Below are 24,990 nucleotides of genomic sequence, written 5' to 3'. Positions count from 1 at the left end.
TAGGACCTTGTATTTTTTATAAATTTCAGGAACTGATGGCGATGCAAACTGGGTTTTGGCTGAAAGGATGCAGTTGTGTTTTCCTCTGGTGTGCAGGAGAGAAAGAGATCAACCAAAAGACTTGTATGCATGCATATAAGCACAGCCTATGAACGGAAAACACTGGCGGGGCATGGAATGAGGCATGAGACAGGGGGTAGAGAAGGCTGGGGAAAGTCAATGGGTGAAATAAAAAGAGACATATGTACTACTATGTGTAATACTTTAAACAATAAAAAAAATGAAAAATTAAATAAAATACTCCTCAAACCTGTAAAAGCATAATAAAAAGAAGGTTTTAAGGAGACTTAGGTATATTTCAAAAGGACGGAGAAAGAATCTACAATTACAAATTGCAGTTACATTTCTAAAGGAAATGCTCCAAAAAATACTGGTAAGAGGCCTTATTAGGAAGAAAGGTTAGAAACTCTGAGGGAATAATAAGGCCTCTGGTTCACAACACAGCTACTTTCTGCACAGCGGAGGGAAACACAACGAAATCCCTTCAGCCAAGACCCAGTTTGCATCGCCATCAGTTCCAGAAATTTATAAAGAAGTGCAAGTTCCCAGCCATTTATCAATAGAGACTCAAAATAGCTGAGAGACTGAACAAAGATAGCATCTGATCTCCCAGAAGGCTGTGCTTCTGGAGTTTTTTTTATGCAGACATTACATTTCCCTCTATATTCACCTTCCCGTTGATCAAATGTGATCTCTAAGGAAGAAGAGTATTTGGATCTTATCACATTTATGGCTGGTGTCATTAAATTTGGCCTGATTAATGACCTAAGTGCAGAGGAACTGACATTTACCTTATAGTTTGCTCTGATGCAGGTTTTTCTATGAAACCTGAAATGGGAGATTTAACAGCCTCCTGAGGTTAGGTGGCCTCACCCTCACACTTCACCTGCAGTCTCTTTAGCTTTGGGTGATGCCCTCCTCTCAAGCAGATTACAAGTCTTCATCAGGTCAAATTTAGCAGCGTAAAAGTTGAAGTTGTTTTATAATCCTGTGGGTATCAGTTTGAACTAGGACATTTGCTAAGCCTTACTTGTATTACCAAAGTTTCCAATTCTATTCTATCAACAAAGAGGACAGGGTGCTACTGAACTTATGCAAAGAAGTCGCTTGCCATAACCAAAAGAATACTCCAGAGGGCATTAGTAACTTGGGGGAAGACAAAGGTCACTGTCTCATCTCACATAAGTGTTCCCTTGTCTATTCCATCATCACAAGTGTCTATACACCCTGCACACATCTCCCTGGAAATGGGAGAGAACTCAGATTCCTGTCTGCTTATCTCTTATGCCCTCCAGTAATCACACAATGACTGTACCTCCTGTGAAGCACATGGTGCCCCTTTCATTGTGGAGATGGTGCAAATGAAACCAACCACAGATGGGATCCAATGTGGAATGTAACCTTGGGTCAACAATAATGACAACATCAATATATATTGCTTCAGTATTTATTGATTCAAAGCAAGTCTTTTAAGCAATTTCCACCACCACAAGAAATCTGATAAGTTTTTTTTGTTTTTTGTTTTTTTTTTTTTTAGTTTAAGAACATAGGGGAAAGTAAAAGGATCACTAGTACTTGACATCCAACTCTACAGGCGCACTTTCAATGGAGCTGATGGGGTTGGAGGCTTGACACTGGTAGTTCCCAGCATCATCTCTCCTGACAGGGTCTATGGTGAGGGTTCTGTGGTTCTGGGACAGCTTCATCCTCTCCCTGAGCTGCAGACTCTCAGCATTGAAGAGCCAGTTGGTGGAACTCGCATCTGTGTAACAAGTCATGACCACCGCGTCCTCATTCTCTGCGACTGTGGTGTTGCCTGCTAGGAGTGTGGGCACACTCACTGGCTCTGTGAAGAAAGAGATGGTGAGAATTATTGAGTGTGGGCTTGAGAACTGGGACCATGCTCCTGCCTCAAAGATCTCAGCCATGACTTTGATTGTTATGAGGGTATTTTGGTTCCATAGTAAAAATTAATTAATTCTATATTTGCCATCAATCCCCAAAACAAATCTACCCCTCTAAGTTCAAGACTCCTAAGAAGGAAGGATATGAACCATTGATTGATCTAGGGATCCAAAGACATCTAATAAAGCAACAGGAATTGGAGGAAAAGATGTGGCTATGACTGCAGATAGACCTCAAGTGACTCAGATCAATTCCTCCTGGTCTTCATGATTCTGCTTATGGACTGATTCTCCCTGTGCCTCACTTCCCCCTCAATGAAGTTAAATGAATATTTGACTGACAGGCTGACAATGGACTAATCATAAAATATTATCAGTATCTGACATAAACATTGGGAAGGAAAACTACTCAAATAAGAATCATTTGTTATTGATGGACTTCAAGAGAATCCCCTGGGATGATCCCTCGTGGATGAGCAGCTGCCAGGAGAACCTTTTCTCTTGCTCCTCTCTTTGGATGCTGACCTTTCTCTGGACTCTCCTAAGTACCCCAGAACAGTCAGCTAATAATCTGGGGAGCTTGTCCAGTTCTGCTCTCCACACACAGTCTCAGGTGAAGGATCAGGCTCCATCCTTGCTCAGATGTGGCTATTAGGGTTGAGTCCCAACTCATGACCAGCTCTAGAGCCTTCTGACTCTGGCACATGGGAAACTGTTGCTCTCACTCAGCCCTTCCCAGGAGGGCAACCAGACACATGCTCCCAAGGGCCTCTGGAGCCAGGAAATTGTGACAGGGGCCTGGAGTGGGGCTGTGCTAGCTGAGCTTCTCTGTGAAGAATCCAGGTAGTCTTTTAGACGAGGTCCTTACAGAGCCCTGCAGGGTCTATCTCAGGGTCATGGTCAGAGAAAGGGTTCCAGGGACCCGGACTGAGACTGGTCTCCATCTGCTGACTCACTCCCATCAAATTGGACCTTCACTCTGTGGTGAATGTCTGTGGGGCTGGAATCTGGGAAGGAAACTCTGATTTAGGAAGTTTGTCTCCATTGTATGTGTCTTGCACTCAATGCCCAAACCCAGCTTGGTACACAATGCAAATGGGGATGGAGGAGAGTCCAGGGCCAGCAGTCCTGTGTGTGAAGTAGAATTCACCCCACCCGTCACCCAGAGGACAGAGAGCAATCACTCACAGTATACATTGAGCTGTCCAAATCCTATTTCTCTTTGTGAATTTTGAAGGACTGCTATTACAGTGTAGGTTCCTGTGTCCCTCGGAGTGACTTTTCTTATGATCAGGGATCCTTCAAGGTTTGCTGTCTCTCGACCACTGTATTTGGGCCCTGTTCTGTATCGTCTTACACGCCATGCAACAGATGCAATAAAATTGGAGTACTCCGTCTTTTCTCCCCTGTACCAAATATAGCCTGCAACACCTGGAGGCCTATTGTGGGTGCGCAGAATCACATCCTGCCCTTCAGCAGAATTGGTTGAGACAATAGCAAATTGCGCAGTGGTGGGTGGGATCCAGAAGGCTAAGAGGAAGACTGGAAAAGAGAGAAATTGATCAGTATTTTGATCTATGTATTGGGATGGAGAGATGAGGCATTTCTCTTCATCTCTCAACCTTAGTCTGTTTGTGAGTCTGTATGTGCATGTCTTTGGTCAAAGTCACCAGTGGTTCAGCATCTCAGAACCTATGCTTTTCGTTTTGAATTATCTTTCCCAGCTGTCTGTGTGGCTGTCCCCTTACTGCCTTCAGGTCACAGTTGACACTCAGAGGCCTTCTTGGAAGACCTTCCCTAACCATGTACTCTAAAGACTCTCTATCTTCACTGTCTGAACTGTCCCCACTCTGTGCCCTTCAGGGAGCTTATGGGTACATGAAGGCACAAATAGATCTCTTGCCGTCTCTTTTCTCCCCATATAGTGTGAGCTGCATGTGGGCAGGGGATTTTGTGATCTTATGCCCCTGTGCCTGCAATAGGCTGCAAACACCTGTGAGTGCATGAATGATTGTTCCCAGGCTTGACCAAGTCCCATGTAATTTAATATTTGTAATTGGTGGTAAAGACAATGTTTAGCGCCCCTGGTTAAAAAGTTTCTGCTATCACCTTAAATAGATTGTTATTACTGTAGTCAGTTTTTAAAATTCAATACTCAGTGATGAAAAACTTAGCAAATGTACTGCAACTGAGGTTTTCCTGCCCCTCACCACTTCCACATCATGAGATTTTCCTGATGCTGAGCCCCCTCTCTTATACTACTCTGGGCCTCTTTCCTTTCACTCAGGTCCAAAGAGAAGCCCTGCCTCCCCTCTCAGAGTGCCGTCCTCCCCAGGAGATCATGGCCACTCTCTGCCTACCAGCCTCCCTACCATTCCCAGGGATTGTCCTCTCCTTACCAGTCAGCAGGAGTCCCAGCCAGGGGACAAGTCCTCTGTGGGCAGAGGCTGCAGGGAACTCCATGGTGACTGCTGCCTGCTCTTGGGCCCTCTGAGAGAAGAGCTCGAGGTCCAGTAAGGCTCCCAGGCACCTCTGTCCAGACTGGTGGGAGATGCTGTCCCTCCTTCCTGTGATCTGAGCCTCCTCTTGGGGCAAGATAACCTCCCTGGTCATGTGGGCAAGGGCGGGGTTAGAGCCCAGGACCTCCCTCTTCCTGCCCTCCTATTTGCCAACCATGTTGCCCCTTTCAATTTACCTTATCTCTGCATTTTGATTCGCTGCAAACTGCTGAAGACTCTGAAAACTAACACTCAAACACACACATGCACAAACACGTGCCCATAAAAGTACTGGCCTGGGACATCCAGTTCCTGGTCATTCTCCACAGCCAGTGCACATTTAAATTTTCCCTTCAGAGTAAACGGTCTGGACCCCCCTCAGAAAATTGCCAAAGGATGCCCCTGCTGTATATTGGATCTCCTGTTAAACTTTGTAAGGATTAGGATACCAAGGTGACATTTTATACAGGCTGGTTCAGCAGCTGCACAGCTTGCCTAAATGCCAGAATGAGACCCCATGATGTGAGAATGGAGAGACATACCTCTGTTCTGTGCACAGGGTGGGTTTCCAGATCATCTTAAAATGCAGATTCTGACTCAGCAGGTATGCAGTGGACCAGAGACTCTGCATCTGTAAGTTCTCAGGGAAGGTGGGTCTTACTGGCCTGTGGAGCCCACTTGCAACAGCAAGGCTGATGGGGACACATGTCCTGCTGAGAAAATGAATGGCTCACCTCAGCATTGGCCCCTGCTTCATTTTGGTCTTGGGTGTGTCAGCACCACACAGAGAACCCCACAGGCCCCAAACTGGCAGTTATTTCTGGATGTGACACTGAAACCCAGCTGGACACTGGGTCTTCCCATATTCTCAAATGTGTCAGGAAGATGGTAACTCTTCCCAACAGGAAGGCCAGAGAGGAAACTGGCGGTGAGAATGGCTCAAGATAGGTGATAACTGCAGAGGGACCCTTCCTCTATCTTAGGTTGTCACCAGCCTGGACATTGTTCCCAGAGAGGACATGCAATTTCCAGATGTGAAGAGTAAGATGTGAAGTATGGACTTTGGTTGGAGCTCTTGGGGCTGCAGGCTCCAAGATCCTTGAGGAATGTTTTCAAGGACACCCTCTCTCTCTAATTGGTTGACCCTGTCCATGTCCTCACTGACTATTTGGGCAGTCTCATTCCTCTGCCTGGAGGACTTTTTGAGGTTACCATATCTGACCTATTTGTGGTTCCAGTTATGAGATGGGGAGCGCCATAGAAATCCCTATAAAAGCAGCTGTCCCTGAACCCTGTCAATGTAAGAAATGTCCAAACCTGTGGAGGATTGATATGAGTATTTCAGCTGAATTGATATCATATGACTGGAAGCAAGATCTCAAATTCTGAGAAGAACAGCAGTTTTGTTGCTTATTTTATACATTATAATCAAGGGAGAAGATGAAAAATGTTGCATGAAAGCTATTGGAAAGTGAGAGAAAGCATAACAAGATAGTCTCTAGAAATAAATAAAAAGCCAAATGGTGAAACATGTATTATTTTTACATTGGAGTGTCCAGGATAATTAATATTTACAGCAGGTACAGAGGCTTGCAGGGAACCAGGCAACATGAGCACTCTGTAGTCTTGTATTCTGGCCCCACATGCTCTGCCTTCAATGGGTCTAGCAAGGAAAATTTGCTAGATGTATGAGATGTCAAAGGTATGTTACCCATGATGCAAAAGAACAGGGAAAGGTCTCACTTAACGTAAAGTCTGACATTTCCTAAGGAATCTGTGGTCCTGTGACATGACTACTGGCCATCACCTGCCCAGTTGGCATTTGTGATAAGACCACACTGTGCGTCACTGAGCTTGTCAGGCCTGCCATTGGGCCCCCTGGGCTTATCAGGTTTCTTGCACGGCCCCATTTCATTCTCAGTTTCTGGAAAGAGCATGTGGGACAGTACAGTCAATATGGAGGGGCCTAGAAAAAGCTATTAGTCAGGGGATGGAAATAGGTCTCCTTCTGCACCTCCTTAGCCAAAGCCTAGTTCAAGAGTGAATTTCCTGCTGAAGCTGGTTTGGCTCAGTAGTAGAGTGTCGGTCTGTGGACTGAAAGGTCCCAGGTTCGATTCTGGTCAAGGGCATGCACATTGGTTGAGGGCACATCCCTGGTGAGGGGTGTGCAGGAGGCAGCTGGTCGATGTTTCTCTGTCATTGACGTTTCTAGCTCTCTATCTATCTCCCTTCCTCTCTGTAAAAAAATCAATAAAATATATTTTAAAATAAATAAATAAATAAATAAATAAATAAATAAATAAATAAATAAATAAATTTCCTGAAGAGAATCCAACACATAGGCGTTCTTAAACACCTAAACTGCTGCCTTGCACAACAATTTCAAAACTGCAACTAAAAGACCATACCTCTATCACCCAGAACCACGGGAAAGCAAGCTGAGTGGAAGTTCTTGATTGAAAGAGGAAAGAGCATTGTGAAGTGCACAGCGCTGAAAAGCTGAGGTAAGAAGGCACGATACGGGAGGAAGGCAGGCATTGCTTTCCTCAACCCAAAGAGAGACAAGGTCCCATTTACTCTGAAATCCAGTTTATGGGGAGATGTGGAGGACCCAAACTCCTATGGGGAGCAGCTGGACTGCCATTGGGTCAGAAAGTGAGGGTGGCTAGCTGGCAGATCTGAGCACAGGAATAATTGTTTTTTGCACTGGGACACAGGGACATGGTCTGAGACAAAAAGATAGTTGATGGGCAACCATAGCTGTTTGCCATGCCATAGCCTAGTGATGCCCTGAATTCCACCCTGCATAACGTACAAACCCACTCACATTCCAAGCAGTGGTTTTTGCATATGAATGGCCTGCCCTATTGCTGTTTAACCTACAAAATTTGCAGCCTGGTTCAGACAGCTCCAAAACCTCCAAACCCCAAGCAAAGAAGAGGAAAACTATAGTTCTTGCTGTAGCTCCTGCACGGCGGCCTCACACAGTATCTGACCTGCACCCCATTGGAGATCTAGAAGCCAGTGTACCTAGTGGTCAGTGTGAGATACCATATTTCAACTCCTCATATCCATAAGTGACAAATTCAAGAAGCATACTCAGTGAGCACCAAAGCCCCACTGAAACAAGTCCTGCACCATACATGTGTCTCCAACACCACAGTTCTTCCATTATAGACACAGCAGGACCTCACAGCCAATTGGCCTAGAGGTCAATTCCTCCCAGTGTACCAATCAAGGCTTAACTAAACCAAGACGTAGCACTCAGCCCACAAAGGACTGTACTATGAGTGTCCACCTCAAGTGATTGGGGAGGCTTACCTACTGGCTCTCAAAGGTCAGCTACCACACAAAACCACTCCATCAACACAGGGAAGCAGCCAAAATGTGGAGACAAAGAAACATGTCACGAATGAATGAAATGAAGGAAAGCACACTACTGGATGACATAGAGTTCAAAACCACATTTATAAGGTACTCAGGAATCTTCTAAAAACCACTGAGAAGCTTGGTGAGACATTCAAGGACCTTAATTAGAATGCAAAAGAAAAAAAAAGAAAAAGGAAAAGAACCAGTCAGAAATTAAGCATACACTGTGTGAAATAAACTCTACTCTACATCAATGTACCACAAGAATCCAACCAAAGACCTGAAATATGAGGAAAGAAAAACACTCAAACAAAAAAACAAAAAGAAAAAGAATGCAAAAATATGTAAGGAGCCTCTGGGACAATTTTAAGTTCATCAACATCAGAATTTTTGGGGTGTCAGAAGAAGAATGAGAGCAAAATATTGAAAACGTATTAGAAGAAATAATGACAGAAAACTTTTCCTACCTGGTGAAAGAAATAGACTTAAAAGCCCAGGAAGCGCACAGTACCCCAAACAAGAGGAATCCAAAGAGGACCACACCAAGACACGTCATAATTAAAATGTCAAGGACAAAAGACAAAGAGAGATTCTTGAAAGCAGCAAGAGAAAAACAGTTAATTACCTACAAGGGAGTACCCATACGACTGTCAGCTGATTTCTCAACAGAAACTATGCAGGCCAGAAGGGAATGGCAAGAAATATTCAAAGTGATGAATAGTAAGAACCTACAACCAAGATTACTCTACCCAGAAAAGCTATCATTCACAATAGAAGGTCAGATAAAGAAAAGAAAAGAAAAGCTAACAGGCAAGAAAAAGCTAAAGGAGTTCATCACCACCAAACCAGGATTACATGAAATGCTGAAGAATATTCTTTAAGAAGAGGAAGAAGAAAGGGGTAAAGATGAAAATTATGAACAACAAAATGACATCAAATATATACCTACCAACAAGTGTATATAAAAATCAAGTGAATAAAAAAATCTGATGGTCAGAATGGAGTGATGAATGTAATAGAGTCGGAGACATAGAAAGGGAGTGGAGTAACAATTAACAATAGGAAAGGGATGAGAGGGGTGCAAAAGAGATTGGACAAAGGTCTTACACCATGGATGAAGACAGTGGCAGGGGATAAGGGCATGGGGTAGGGTGGGGAATCATTTGGAGGGTAGCTATGGTGGGGGGAAGAGGAACACTTGTAATAATCTGAAGTATAAAGATTTTTTTAAAAAAAATAAAAAGTGGTATTCAGCCTGAAAAAAAGGGTGAATTTCCTATGTTCTGTAGGTAGGTGCATCTCAATATTGCCCCTTGGAAAGCAAAAGGAGACCTGCAGGCAATGTCAGGTACTGCTCTACGAATGCTGACCAGGCACGAGAGGTGGGAGCTCACTGTGAGTCCTGGACATAGGTGAGCTCTGACCTCTAGACTAAGAGCCAGCCATCCATGGCCCAGTCCCTGTGTGTCATACATTCTGACTCCATCCCAGGGCAAGCTGGGCCCAGTGAGAGAACTGGCTTTGTCCAGAGTATTATGAGTTCAGTATCCAGAAATCTGTCCAGTCTGGTGGATGTGCTGTTTCAGGAAAATGTGCTTTCCAGGTTTTCAAAGCCAGGGCCTGGCGAGGGCTCTTTTGGGAGAGGCTGCTTTCCTGGGTGGTGGATATCCAAAATTCCCTCTGTGTTTCCCATCACAGGATTGAAATGTTGCATCCAGTCCCCTGTGTAGCTTTCTGTCATCTGTTCTAGGCCTCCCCCAATGCCCAGAAGCAGGAGCAGCTCCACCTGAAGTGTCAACCCAGAAACTCTGTGGGTTCATCTGTTAGTGGAGGGAAGGCCCCAGTGGTACCCTCAGCACCTCTGAGATGGAAGAAACCCCAGATCTTGGGTTCTCCTCTCCCATCCTGTTGAGGAATTTCCCAGGACACCGTGGGTCTGTGAGATGTCTTTAGGGGCCACAGACAGCTGTATCCAGACCGGGGTCCTTGGGGAGGGGAGTCATCCCCTAATTTTCTTGAGGTGAGGGTGAGCACGCTCCTGCCTTGGTAGAAACTTTTCCTGGCATGAAAAATCCAGAATGTCTGCCCGGTCAGGAATCTGTGATAAAAGGAAAAACATGGGCTGCTTTCCAGGCCCTGAAGTGATGAGGGTGGGGAGGGTTTTGATTTCCTGTCAATGAAATCAGAGTGGTCTGACCCCTCACTATTAGGAAGTTCCTTCTCCCCTTTCCTGACTGTAAGTGGGGTAAACACCTGACCAGTGTCGTATCTATATGAAAAGAGGATATGACCTCCTCCCAGGCTGACACCAAGCCATCGGATGGATAAGGAACATGATCTGAGAGAAAGTGGCACACGGGGTGACAATCTTCCATTACAGGGTTTCCCTCATCCATTTCATGAGTTTTTACTGAGTATCTGTGGTGTTTCAGGTCAGGGATGGGCCCTGGGAATGCCAAAGAGAGCAGGAAATCGGTTGGCCCTGTACTCGTCGAGTTTAACTTTTAAGAAGAGACAGGGTCTCAGATAAACATTCCATAAACATTTGTGTAGGAAAGTTTTCAGATAAATAATTAGGGGCTTATAAAATTATTAAAGATCTAGAGAAATGAAAGTTAAAGACTAGTAACTGAAAGTCAGGTTTTAAGGTTGCGCTGGCACAGTGCCATCCCACAGGTAAAGAATGAGCTGTGTTTGCCAGAGGCCACCCAGCAGACCACATTCCAGCTTCCAAATTACATCACAGTGCATCTCAGGGGGTGAGTTTAATTCACATCTGGACTCTCAATCACAAGGAGTGGGGGAATGGATTATTTAACCTTTCAGTCTATCTGATATAGGAGGGAACATGGAAATGGGTGGAACATAAATGCCATGTGCCAAAACCTGGCATGTCTGAGTCCACATTCAGGCTGTGGGACTCTAGGTAAGTGATCCCACCTCAAAAAATTCAATCTCCCTATGTGATTATTATAAAAAGATATTTGGTGTTATTTCCTGGTTCTTAGAACTGAGCAACAAAAATACTTGGAATTTTATGATTTATAAGGGTGATAAGAGTGTCTTTTGTGGTGATGAAGAAACTCTGACAGGCCTCTGGATAGATGCAAGGTAAGGGCAGGTCACCATCCTAAATAATAAAGCAGTAATATGAAAATTGACCATCACTCCAACACACGGGATGGCTGCCCCCATGTGGTCAAAGATGGCCGCCCCATGTGGACAGAAGATGAACACTACAAAATGACCTGCAGTGGAGTGCAGTTGTGGGTGTCCAGGCTGGCAAAGGAGGGCAGTTAGGGGTGACCATGCTGGCCGGGGATGGCAGAGCGGAGCATCTGGCTGGCAGGGGAGCAGTTAGGTGTCAATCAGAGTGGTTAGGGGAGAACAGGTTGCCAGGCAGAAGCAGTTAGGGCAATCATACAGGCAGGCAGGTTAGCAGTTGGGAGCCAGCAGTCCTGGATTGTGAGATGATGAATGTGAGATTGGGCCTATACAGGCAGTCAGACATCCCTCGAGGGGTCCTAGATTGGAGAGGGTGCAGGCTAGGCTGAGGGACACACACACACACACACACACACACACACACACACACAAAGTTCACAAATTTCATGCACTGGGCCTCTATTAAATACCCATGCTTAGAAGTTGGAATTGCCTCAGGAGATGAGGATATGTAAACTGTGTAGGAATTTTTGGCTGCCAATGTAAGAAGTGTTTAAATCTGTAGATAATTTTTATGAGTTTATTTGAACCAAATTGATTAGAATTGCTAGAAATCCAAAGCTCAATGACTGAAAAAAATGCTTCAGAAAATGGGATATTTACTTCTTATTTTATACATTACAATCAAAGCAGAAAGCATGGGGGTTACAAGAAATCCATTGGTGAAATATTAGAAGGCAGAAGAAAGCAAAGTGGGGAAATCTCTGAGATCGGATAAAAAATAAACCAAGTAGACACATACTAATTTTACATGGGTGGGTGCACAATAGTTAACAGTCAACAGTTAACACGATGACAATAACAATGAGGTGTTCTGCAATGCAGTAGGAAGTCTGGAAATATAGAAATTACACAAACATTCCATAGGTATGCTACTGTACACAGGCTCTGTTAAACTAAACATTGGCCTTTGTTAGAAAAGAGTTTGGCCTAACACTTGACTATCCACCATGGCTCACTTTTGTTTAGAACATTTTCATTTCAGAACATCCTATGTAGTTACTGCAGATCTGAGTTTGTAAGTACCACCACAGGCCTCCCCAGAGCTTATCAGGTTGAGTATGTGGCCCTTTTATGTCAACACTTTCAAATTTTGGTCAAGAGTCAATATAAAGGATGCAGTAATGACCAACATTTTCATTGGATAATGTGCTCCCACAGGGAGAAGAAGGCTCATTGCTAGGAAGCTTTGGTGTGAGAATTTGTCTTGCTGAACAACAGACCATTCGGGATGGGCCAAGACTATAACCTTGGATGGAAGTCAAGGCTGAATTTTCTCAAAAGTGAAAAGCAGGTAAATGGGAGGCAGGCAGGTTCCATGGGCCTTCACTGAGAAAAACAGTCTGGATTATTTCTAACCTATAATCCAAATTTTGCTATGTCTCATTTCTCTGTATTTTGCCTCTAGTATGACATTTACTCATAGTTTGAGGACATCCTATACAACTCTTCAATTATTATCATCTGACCATGAGATGGGTTCCCATTTACTATGGCCCTTATATTTCCCATTGGAAATACTCAAGTATTCATTATTAATCTGTGCCCTGCTAGTTTTGCAATTGGAAGCTATAATCTTAAGGTTTATGCAGAAACAAGGCTATAAATTACAATTACCATTTAAACATTCCCAAGTCAAGGAAGACAGTAACAGTTTAATCATTAAATATCCTGTATCTCAGCAGCTGTTCTAGAGGGCCTTGTTTGTAAAGCTTCTATTTTATTTAATATAGCTAGTAATCCTTGCTAGGTTAAATTGTAAGAATATGCCCATAATCAGGTTCTATTATTCATACAAAATAAATATATTTCTCAACATTTCTTTTCCACTAACTTTCTACATCTTCCCATGATCTTCTTGGTTTATCGCTTTTTTGTCATTTAAAAATAACCAACTTATGAAAACATGCTCAAAGTCGTTAGTCATGGAGAAATGCAAATCAAAATGACAATCTCACACTTATAGAATGACTATCAAGAAATGACAAGTGCTGGCAAGGATGTGAAGAAAAAGAAACCCTCTTGCCGAAACCAGTTTGGCTCAGTGGTAGAGTGTCGGTCTGCGGACTGAAAGGTCCAGGGTTCGATTCTGGTCAGGGGCATGTACATTGGTTGTGGGCACATCCCCAGTGGGGGGTGTGCAAGAGGCAGTTGGTCGATGTTTCTCTCTCAATGACCTTTCTAGCTCTCTGTCTCTCCCCCTTCCTCTCTGTAAAAATCAATAAAATATATTTAAAAGAAAAGAAAGAAAAGAAAAGAAAAGAAAAGAAAAGAAAAGAGAAGAGAAGAAAAGAAAAGAAAAGAAAGGAAAGGAAAGGAAAGGAAAAGAAAAGAAAGGAAAGGAAAAGAAAGAAAAGAAAAGAAAAGAAAAGAAAAGAAAAGAAAAGAAAAGAAAAGAAAAGAAAAGAAAAGAAAAGAAAAGAAAAGAAAAGAAAAGAAACCCTCTTGCACTGCTGGTGGGAATGCAGACTGGTGTAGGCACTATGGAAAACAGTATGGAGTTTCATCAAAAAAATTAAAAATGGAAATTCCATTTAGCCCAGTAATTCCACTTCTAGGAATATATCCCAAGACTAATCTATAGATTGCTTTGTGTAGTATGGACATTTTAAAGTTATTGAGTCTACCAATCCAGGAACATGTTATGTTCTTCCATCTGTTTAAATCTTCCTCTATCTCTTTTTTCAGTATCCTGTAGTTTTCTTTGTATAGGTCCTTTATTTACCTCTTTAGATAAGTTTATTCCTAGGTATCTTCATTTTTTTGGTCTGATTGTAAATGGGATTGTTTTTTAGTCTCTATTTCTGTAAGTTCACTATTGGTGTATAGAAATACCACAGATTTCTCAGCTTTAATTTTGTATCCTGCTATATTGCCAAATTCATTTAAGTTTGTTAGTTTTTGATGGAATCTTTCTGTTTTTTTTATGTACAATATTATGTCATCTGCAAATGAGGATAGCTATACTTCTTCTTTTCCAATTTGAATGCATTTTATTTCTTCTTGTAGCCTAATTGCAATGGCTAATACTTCCCATACTATGTCGAACAGGAGCAATGAGAGTGGACATCCCTGTCTTGTTCTTGTTCTTAGGAGAAATGGTTTTAGTTTTAGCCCATTGAGTATGATGTTAACTATGGGTTTATCATATATGGCTTTTATTATGTTGAGGTATGATCCTTCTATTATTCCCACCTTTCTGATAGTTTTATCAAAACTGCGAGTTGAATTTCATCAAATGCTCTTTCTGCATCAATTGATATGACTATGTTTTGTCATCTCAATTTGTTTATGTGATGTATCACGTTTATTGATTTGCGGTTATTGTACCATCCTTGCATCCCTGAGAGAAATCCTACTTGGTCATGGTGTATGATCTTTCTAAAGTACTGCTTGATCCAATTTGCTAGAATTTTGTTAAGGATTTTGGCATCTACCTTCATGAGGGATATTGGCCTGTAATTCTCTTTCATTGTGTTGTCTTTATCTGGTTTTGGTATTAGGATGATGCTGGCTTCATAGAATGAGCTTGGTGAAGCATTCCTTCCTCTTGAATTTTTTTGGAATAGTCTGAGGAGGATAGGTTTTAGTTCTTCTTTAAATGTTTAGTAAAACTCCCTAAGCTTTTGTTTGTTGGAAACTTTATGGTTACTGTTTCAATTTCTTCTATAGTTATTATCCTGTTGAGTTGTTTAGATTCTTCCTGATTGAGTTTTGGAAGGTTGTATTTTTCTAGGAATATATCCATGTCCTCCAGGTTGTCCAGTTTGTTGGAATAGAGTTGTTCATAGCATTTTTAACAATCCTTTAGTTGGGTCTGTTGTTATTTCTCCTCTTTCATTTCAAATTTTGTTTATTTGGGTCCTTTCTCTTTGCTTCTTGGTGAGCCTGGCTAGAGATTCATCAATCTTGTTTATCCTTTTAAATAACCAGCTCTTGGTTTTGTTGATCTTTTGTATTGGTTGTTTTCTGCAGGTTTTTTGTTTTATTTGGTTTGGTTTTGGTGTTGTTTTTTTTGTTGTTGTTGTTGTTTTGTTTTGTTTGTCTCTCTGTCATTTATCTTCACTCTGATATTTATTATTTCCTTCTTTCTCCTTACACTCGGCTTTTCTTGTTGCTTTGTTTCTAACTCTTTGATTTGTAGGGGTAGGTAATTTATTTCCATTGTTTCTTATTTTTTGCAGTAGGCTTGTAGAGCTTTGAACTTCCCTCTCAAGACTGCTTTCACTTTTCCCCAAAGATTTTGGATTGTTGTATTTTCATTGTAATTTATTGTCAAGATGATTTTTATTTCTTCTCTGTTCTCTCTGGTAACCCAATCATTGTTTAATAGCATGCTATTTAGTCTCCATGTGGTTGATTTTTTTAGATTGTTTTTATTGTAGTTGATTTTCAGTTTTATGCAACTGTGATCTGATCAGATGCTTGATATAATTTCAATGTTCTTGAATTTGAAGAGACTTTGTCTATGTCCAAGAATATGGTCTGTCTTTCAAAATGACCCATGTGCACTTGAGAAGCATGTATATTCTGTGGCTTTGGAGTGAAATGTTCTGAAGATGTCAATTAATTCCATCTGGTCTAGTGAGTCATTTAGAATTGATGTTTCTTTGCTGATTTTTTGTTTAGAGGATTTGTCCAATGGTGATAGTGGGGTATTATAGTCTCCTACTATGATTGTATTTCTGTCAGTATCTGCTTTAATATCCGTCAGGAGTATTTTATGTATTTGGGTGTTCCTGTATTGGGTGCATATATGTTTATCAGAGTTATTTCTTCTTGTTCAATTGCTCCCTTTAGTATTAAAAAGTGGCCTTTGTTATCTCTTTTTAAGTCCTTCAGTTTGAGATCTAATTTTTCAGATATAAGTATTCCCACCCCCGCTTTTATTTTTGTTTGTTTTTTCATTTCCATTCACCTGAAAAGTCTTTTTCTATCCCTTCATCTTCAGTCTTTGTGTGTCTTTTTTTCTGAGGTAGGATTCTTGTAGACAGCAGTTATATGGGTCATGTTTTCTTATCCCATCTTTTACCCTATGTCTTTTGATTGGGGCATTTAATCCATTTATATTTAAAGTTATTATTGATAGGTTCTTGTTTGTCTCCATTTTTATTCAATACACCTGTGCTCCTTCTTCAATTCCTATTTCTTCTTTTTACAGCAGACACTTTAGCATTTCTTGCATTTCTGGTTTGGTGGTAATAAACTCCCTTAGTTCTTTTTTGTTTGTGAAGCTCCTGATTTCACCTTCAATTTTGATTGATAGCCATGCTGGGTACAGTATTCTTGGATTTAGACCTTTCCCTAGCATGACATTGTATATTTCATTCCTTATGGCCTGATGGGTTTCTGTTGCAAAATCAGTTGTTTGGTATTATTTGTGACTACATTAGGAGGTGGTCATCATCATCTCATTTAGGCCAACAACCATTCTGGATGCTGTCACCTGGACTTCAGGTCCTGATAAGCAACAGCATATGAGGATGGAGGTAAATAGGGTTAGGCTGAGTAGAATTCTTCAAACAAAATGGAGTCTGGGAGGCACATAGGCCTCAATACCACCCCTTGTTGCTGAACAGGCTTCAGACAAACCACTGCACAGCTGGGACACTGCCTCTGATGCCTTGTCCTAGTTCTGACCCAGCACTGGAGCCTCTCCTCAAATTCGTGTTTATGGCATCACTACTCACTGCTTACGCTGATCCTTTGTTGTGTTTGTAAGTGTCCCTAATTTTCACCAGTACGTGAGCATGCACTTTCATATTCAACTTAAATGGTTCCAAAATGCATACAGCATGAATTCTAGAGAAAGGTCCTTATGTGACTTACAAAAACAAATGGGTTCATAAGGCCCCCTACAGGCATTGTAACTTTGTGGTATCTCTATATTTTTTCAGTCACTATAAAATATTATGTATGAGTATCCATGATAGGATCTGATTGTTCATTTGTTGGTTCTTGCAATATGTAATGTACTCCTACTATGTATCTATCCATCACTTTCCAGGGATCTAGAGCCATGAGAGTGGATGAAAGAGACAAATTGGACATTATTGCTGATGTCTAACTATTTATTTGACAACTAATATCTAAAAGGCATTTCAAGATGCCCTAAGATCCTTGATCCTCGCCAAACTTCTGACCTCCAGAATTTTCCTGGATCTCTTTCTCCCACACCCCACATCCAATCTTTCAGAAAATCCTCTTGATTCCATGCTTTCAACAAATACAGGAACTGACCCCTTCTTCCCACACTTGTCTGACCACCCTCACCTGTCATCTGGATGACTGTACTTGCCTCCTCACTGGGCTCCCTGCCCTCCACCCAGTAGCCACACAGGTGCAGAGAAAAGTAGGCAAAGACGAACATCCTGATTCTTTTACTAAAGCAAGTTTTTCCTTCTGAATCTATGGCAGGATTGTGCTTGTGGGGAGGGGGAGTTAGGGTTAGGGTTAGAGTTAGGGTTAGGGTTAGGATTAGGGTTAGGGTTAGGGTTAGGGTGGGGGTTAGAGTTAGAAAGTGTGGAGAGGGGTCCAAATTTCTTTCTGAGTTTTGTTTCTTAAAAGCTTGAAATAAATATCCCAAAATAGGAACTTCAGAAAGGCTAAATTTTGGATGCCTTCACTAAACACAGATCACTCACCCCCCATTTGGGCTCTGAGCCCTCCAGAGGTTCCTCAGGTCACTCATAGAAAAGCCAGACCTCTGACTCTGGCCCCTCCCTCTCTTATTCCATCTGCTCTCATCTCCAGCTCTGTCTCCTCCAACTAGCTTGTCTCCTTTTTGCTGCTCCAACATCTTTAAATGGAAAGAAATAAAATCACCCCACATCTGCCTTATTTCACTCTAACCATGCTATGACATTATTACTGTTGTTGCTGTGTGTGTTACTGGGCGACTCCATCACCAGCATACCATGTCCATGATGACTGAGATTTTGTCTGTTCTGAAACCTGAACCCCCAGTCCTTAGAGCAGCGTCAGCAATTGGTGAGCAAAGAATGCGTAAAGAAGTTACACATGTGATCATGGTTGAAGGGTGAAATATGGAGCGTCATGATTTCACATAACTGGGTTCTGAACCTAGACTGAGGGACCAGGGAGACTTTCCTGAAGAGTGGCAACTAATAGAGGGAGAGCCCGTTAGTTAACCAAGAGCTGAAGGGAGGGGGATAGGAATAAGAGTAAGAGGTCCAGGCATAGGGCATAGCAATTGAAACGGCCAGGAGGTGGGAAACTCGAGGGAAATAAATGAGTTAAACTGCTTTCTGTGATTAAATGAAGTTATAAACATGAACTGCCCAGTACACAGTGTGTGCTGAAGAAAGGCCAGCTGTTGTCATTATTGCACATCCAGGGTCTTCCCACCTGAGAACAATAATAACAGAATAAAGGGGTTCTTCCCTCCCAAACTACACAAGCAATTCATGACATCAAAACATGATTACAGCTTGATTGTGGTATAAGTGACAGGCAAAAAACAACACATATGTAAACTGTATAATCCGGTGAATGCTGACACACATACACAATCCCTGTCGTGCAAAAGTTTCTCATGTGCTTTTATAGAACCTCTCTCTGCATTGATCAGGCAATCACTCTGCCTGTCTATCTTAATAGATTAGTTTGCATTTTCTTACATCATATGTTCTCCTTTTGGTAGGGCTTCTTTCAGTAAGCATAATGATTTTTATGAGATGAAATTCTCATAACAAGATATTAATCCTTTCAAAGTCAACATTTCACTTGCAATGTAGCCATAATGAGTTCAACCACCATGTTACCTAGTACTAAAACATTTTCATCACCCCAAATAAAATTATGAACAATAGAATGGAACCAAACCCTCAAGGCAGGTATTCTATGAATCATATCACTGGCAAGAAGTTGTGTTTTTTAAAAATACACTTTTATTGATTTCAGAGAGAGAAAGGGAAAAGGGGAGAGACAAAGAAACATCAATAATGAAAGAGAATCATTGATTGGCTGGTTCCTGCACACCCCTATTGGAGATCAAGCCTAAAACCCAAGCATATACCCTGACTGGGAATTGAACCATGACCTGGTTCTTGGGTTGATGCTCAACCACTGAGCCACTCCAGCCAGGAGGCAAGAAGCTTTTAAGGAGACCTAGGTAAATTTCAAATGGACAGAGAAAGAGTCTGCAATTACAAACTGCAGTTACATTTCTAAAGGAAATCCTCAAAAAAAAAAAAAAATAGAGGTAAGAGGCCTAGTCAGGAAGAAAGGTTTGAGATTCTGAGGGAATAATGAGGCCTCTGGTGCATAACAGCTACTTTTCACACACCAGAAGGAAACACTACATCCTTTTAGCCATGACCAGAGGCCTTGTTTGCATCGCCATCAGTTCCTGAAATTTATAAAGTGTAAGTTCCCAGCCATTTATAAATAGATGCAAAATAGCTGAGAGACTGAACAGTTAGCATCTGATCTCCCAGAAGGCTGTGCTTCTAGAGTTTTCCATGGAAACATTACATTTCCCTCTATAGTCACCTTCCCTTTGATCGAATGTCATCTCCAAGGAAGAAGAGTATTTGGATCTTATCACATATATGGCTTATATCATTCAATTTGGTCTGATTAATTACCTAAGTGCAGAGGAACTGACATTCACCTTATAGTTTGCTTTGATGCAGGTTTTTCTATGAAACCTGAAATGTGAGATTAAACAGGCACTTGAGGTTAGGCTGCCTCAACCCTCACAGTGCACCTGCAGTCTCTCTAGCTTTGGGTGACAGTTACCTCTCAAACAGCTTACAAGTCTTCAGGTCAAAATTAGGTCCATAAAAGGAGAGGTCATTTATAATTCTATTAGTGGCCAAGGACACAAGATTCATGCACAGAGTTGGGGGTATCTTTCAACCCAGCCTGCACCCTCTCCATTCTGGGACCACTTGAGAGATGTCTGACTGCCCTCTCACAATTCAGGTCTGCTGGCTCCCCACTGCTTGCCTGCCTGCCTCCTGATTGCCCCTGACCTCTTATGCCTGCTAGCCTGATCACCCCCTAACCGCTACCATGCCAACCTGATTGATGCCTAACTGCTCCCATGCTAGCGTGTTTGCCCCTAACTGCCCTCCCCTACAGGCCTCGTCTCACACACACACCCCACAACTGCTCTCCATTGCAGGCCTGTGTCCGACAGCTGACAGTCGCTGCAGGCCCAGTCACCCCCCAACTTCCCTTTTCTGCCGTCCTGGTCACTGCTAACTGCTCTCCCCTGCTAGCCATCTTGTGGTGGCCGTCTTGTGTCCACATGGGGCAGGATCTTTGACCACATGGGGGCAGCCGAATTATATATTGTAGTGATGGTCAAACTGCATATTACTCTTTTATTAGATAGGATAGAGGCCTGGTGCATGGGTGGGGGCCACCTGGTTTGCTCTGAAGGGTGACCTGGATCATGGTGGGGGGTTCCCTTGGGATGTGGGGCAGCTTAGGTGAGGGGCCTGTGGTGGTTTATAGGCCAGCCACGCCCCCGAGCAACTCAAGATTAGGCCCTGGTATCTAGTATTTATTTATTTCCTATAATTAAAACTTTGTAGCCTGAAGTGGAGCCAAACCTCCTGCTTGCTCCATGGCAGCAGCCATTTCTGTTGGGATTTATGTATCCTCTATAATTGAAACTTTGTATCTTTAAGCAGATGCCAAGGCAGACCAGGGCTTCAGAAGCTTGGTTTCGTCCATCGCCGGGGAAAACCCTCCCCTCCAGCTCTTTCCAACTCCATAGCTGGCACCATTCCTCTTTGGATTTATTTATCTTCTATCATTGAAATTGTGTAGCCTTGAGTGGAGCCCTAGGCTGGCAAGGGAAGTCAGAAAGCTTGGCTTCCTCCATTACCAGGGAAACCCAAGCCTCCCTCCAGCCCTCCGTGTTCACAGCCATCTTGGTTGGGTTTATTTGCATATTTAATCCTGATTGGCTGGTGGGTGTAGCTTGTGGGTGTAGCAGATGTACCGTCAATTTGCATGTTACTCTTTGATTAGATAAGACAGGCATCAGTTTGAACTAGGACATTTGCTAAGCCTTGCTTAAATTATCAAAGTACCCAATTCTATTCTATCAACAAAGAGTACAGGGTACTACTTAACTTATACAAATAAGTCTATTAACATAACCAAAAGAATATTCCAGAGGGCATTAGTAATTTGAGAAAAGTCAAAGGTCACGGTTGCATCTTACATAGGTGTTCTCTTGACTATTCCCATCATCACAAGTGACCAGGTACCTTCCACATGTCTCCCTGGAAATGGGAGAGAGCTCAGATTCCTGTGAAGTACATGGTATCATCTCCATTTCAGAGATGCTGCAAATGGGACCAACCAGAAATGGGATCCAATGTGGTATGTTACCTTACATCAACAATAATGACAATGCTAGCTCACATTTTTTAGTATTTATTGATTCAAAGCAAGTCTAAGCAATTTCCACTACCACAAGAAATCTAATAGGTACTTTTTTTTTTTTTTCTTAGTTCAAGAACATAGGGGAAAGGAGGTAGATCACTGGTACTTGACATTTAACTCTACAGGCGCACTTTCAATGGAGCTGATGGGGTTGGAGACTTTACACTGGTACTTCCCAGCATCCTCTCTCCTGACAGGGTCTATGGTGAGGGTTCTCTGGTCCTGGGACAGCTTCATTCTCTCCCTGGGCCGCAGACTCTCAGCATTGAATAACCAGTTGATGGTACTTGCATCTGTGTAGCAAGTCATGACCACTGCATCCTCATTCTCTGTGACTGTGGTATTGCTGGCTAGCAATGTGGGCATACTCACTGGCCCTGTGAAGAAAGAGAGGGTGACAATGATTGAGTGTGGGCTGGAGACTTGGGGCCATGCTCTTGCCTCAAATATTTGAGCCCTGACTCTGATTGTTATGAGGGTAATTTGGTTACACAGCAAAAATTCATTAATTCTAAATTTTCCATTACTCATCAAACTAAATCTACCCCTCTGAGCCGGAGATGGCTATGAAGAAAGGATATGAACCAATGATTGACCTAGGTATCCAAAGGCATCTAATAAGGCCACTGGGATTGGAGGAAAAGATGTGGCTATGGCTGCAGATAGACCTCAAGTGACTCAGATCAATTCCTCATGTGATTGATTCGTGATTCTGCTTAGGGAATGTATTGCCTGTGCCGCACATTCCCCTAAATGAAGTAAAATGAATCTTTTCCTGCCAGGCTGACAATGGACTAATCATAAAATATTCACAATATCTAACATAAATATTGGGAAGGAAAATATTCACAATATCTAACATAAATATTGGGAAGGAAAATATTCACAATATCTAACATAAATATTGGGAAGGGGAATGTGCGGCACAGGCAATACATTCCCTAAGCAGAATCACGAATCAATCACATGAGGAATTGATCTGAGTCACTTGAGGTCTATCTGCAGCCATAGCCACATCAAATAAGAGAAATTTGTTATTTATGGACTTCACGAAAGAATCCCCTGGAATGATCCCTGGTGTGTGAGCAGCAGCCAGGAGAATCTTTTCTCCTGCTCCTCCCTTGGGACACTAACCTTTCTCTGGGCTCTCCTATGTCCCCCCAGAACATTCAGCTAATAATCTGTGGAGCTTCTCCAGTTGTGCTCTCCACGCACAGGCTCCATCTCTGTCCAGACATGACTCTTAGGGTTCAACCGAAGCTGGTGACAAGCTCAAGGACCTTCTGACTCTGGCACATGGGAAACTGTTGCTCTTACTCAGCCCTTCCCAAGAGGAAAAACACAACCAGACACAGGCTCGCCAGGGTTTCTGGAGGTTGGACATTGTGACAGAAGCCTGGAGAGGGGCTGTCCCAGCTGAGCTTCTCTGTGAAGAATGCAGGGAGCCTCTCAGGCCAGGTTCTTACAGAGTCCTGCCCAGTCTATCTCAGGGACATGATCAGGGAAATGGGCCCAAGGACCTGGACTGAGACTGGTCTCCCTCTGCTGACTCACTCCCATCAAATTGGTCCTCTCTGTGGTGAATATCTGTGGGGCTGGAATCGGGGACAGAAACTCTGAGCTCCGGAAGTTTGTCTTCACTGTGTGTGTCCTCCACTAAATGCCCAAACCAAGCTTGGGACATAATGCAGAGGGAGATGGAGGAGAATTCAGGGCTGACAGTCCTGTGTGTGAAGGAGAATTCACCCCTCCCGAAAACTAGAGTTCAGAGAGCAATCACTCACGGTATACATTGAGCCATCCAAATCCTATTGCGCTTTGTAATTTTGGGAGGACAGCTACTACCATGTAGAGTCCTAGATCGCTTGGAGAGACTTTTCTTATGATCAGGGATCCGTCAAGTTTTGCTGTCTCTCGACCACTGTATTTGGGCCCTGTTACATATTGATTTAAATTACATGAAATAAACCCAATTAAATTAGAGTGCTCCATCTCTATTCCCCTGTACCACATAAAGATTAAAGCACCAGGAGGACTATTGCGGGTACGTAGAATCACATCCTGCCCTTCAGCAGCAAAGGTCGAGGCAATAGAAAGTCGCACAGTGGTGGGCGGGATCCAGATGGGAAGACTGGAAGGGAAGACTAGAAGGGAAGAGAGTAATTGATCAGTATTTTTATCTATGTATTGGGGTGGAGAGATGAGGCACTTGTCGTCAGCTCTCAGCCTTGGCCTGTGTGTGAGTTCATGTGTGCATCTTCTTGGTCAAGGTCAGCAACATGGCCACCATTGCTTAAGCACCTCAGAAACTAAGCTTTTTGTTTTGTATTCTCTTTCCCAGCTGTCTGTGTGGCTGATCTCCTTACTGCCCTCACATCCCAGTTGTCACTCAGCAGCCTCTGGGAAGACCTTCCCTTATGATGTCATCTAAAGACCCTCTATCTTCAATCAATGACCTGTGCCCACTCTGTGCCCTTCAGGGCTTGTGGGTACCTGATGTCACAAGTAGATCTCTTCTTGTCTATTTTCTCCCTGTATAGTGTAAGCTGCAAGTGGGAAGGGCATTTTCTGATCTTGTACCCCCATGCCTGCAATAGGCTTCAAAAACCTGTGGGTGCATGACCCACAGTTGACCATGTCCCATGTTGTATTTTTATATTTGTTGGTGGTGTTGGGAATAATGTTTAGCAACCCTGGTTAAAATGTTTCTGCTATCACCTGAAATAAATTGTTATTACTGTGGTCAGTTGCCAATACTCTTTGATGAATAACTTAGCAAATGAACCTTAACTGAGGTTTTCCTGCCCCTCACCACTTCCACATCATGAGATTTTCCTGTTGCTGAACCCCCTCTCTCTTCCTACTCTGGGCCCCTGTCCTTTCATTCTGGTCTAAAGAGAAGTCCTCCTTCCCCTTCCAGAGTGCCGTCCTCCCCAGGAGATCTTGGTCATTCTCTGCCTCCCAGCCTCCCTTCCATTCCCAGGGATTTGCCTTTCCTTACCAGCCAGGAGGAGCCCCAGCCAGGGGACAAGTCCGCTGTGGGCAGAGGCTGCAGGGAACTCCATGATGACTGCTGCCTGCTCTGTCCCTCCCTCTGAGAGAAGAGCTCGAGGTCCAGTAAGGCTCCCAGGCACCTCTGTACAGACTGGTGGGATGTGCCCTCCCTCCTTCCTGTGTGCTGAGTCTCCTCCTGGGACAAGATAACCTCCCTGATCATGTGGGCCAGGGCGGGATCAGGGCTCAGGACCGTCCCTCTCCCTCCTCTCATTTTTGCCAACTCTGTTGCCCCTTTCATGTATCTTTTTTTCTGTATTTTAGTTCTCTGAAAAATGCGGAAGCTTTTGACAACACAAACACATACAAAAACAAACATGCACATGCACAGACATATGCCCAGAAAAGCACTTGCCTTGGGCGTCCAGTTCCTGGTCATTCTCCACAGCTCCCTGTCAGTGCACATTTGACTGTTCCCTTCAGAGCAAGAGTTCTGCCCCTCCCCTCACCCC

At 43.0% G+C, this 24,990-nt stretch overlaps 1 long non-coding RNA gene across 1 annotated transcript; it reads right to left on the bottom strand.

Annotated features, from left to right (window-relative positions):
* Positions 1–1,493: 1,493 nt before the first annotated feature.
* Positions 1,494–24,659, bottom strand: LOC311609989. The gene is made up of 3 exons (XR_014792887.1): positions 24,486–24,659; positions 3,153–3,506; positions 1,494–1,906 (listed from the first exon to the last, which is right to left on the bottom strand). It is a non-coding gene; the product is annotated as an uncharacterized lncRNA (long non-coding RNA).
* Positions 24,660–24,990: the final 331 nt, after the last annotated feature.

The sequence above is a fragment of the Pipistrellus hanaki genome, assembly GCF_964339955.1.
Source record: "Pipistrellus hanaki genome assembly, chromosome: 15".
In the NCBI taxonomy this organism is placed as follows: Eukaryota; Metazoa; Chordata; class Mammalia; order Chiroptera; family Vespertilionidae; genus Pipistrellus; species Pipistrellus hanaki.
Note: the sequence above shows the minus strand (reverse complement) of the source record. Positions and strands in the feature narration are given on the sequence as shown.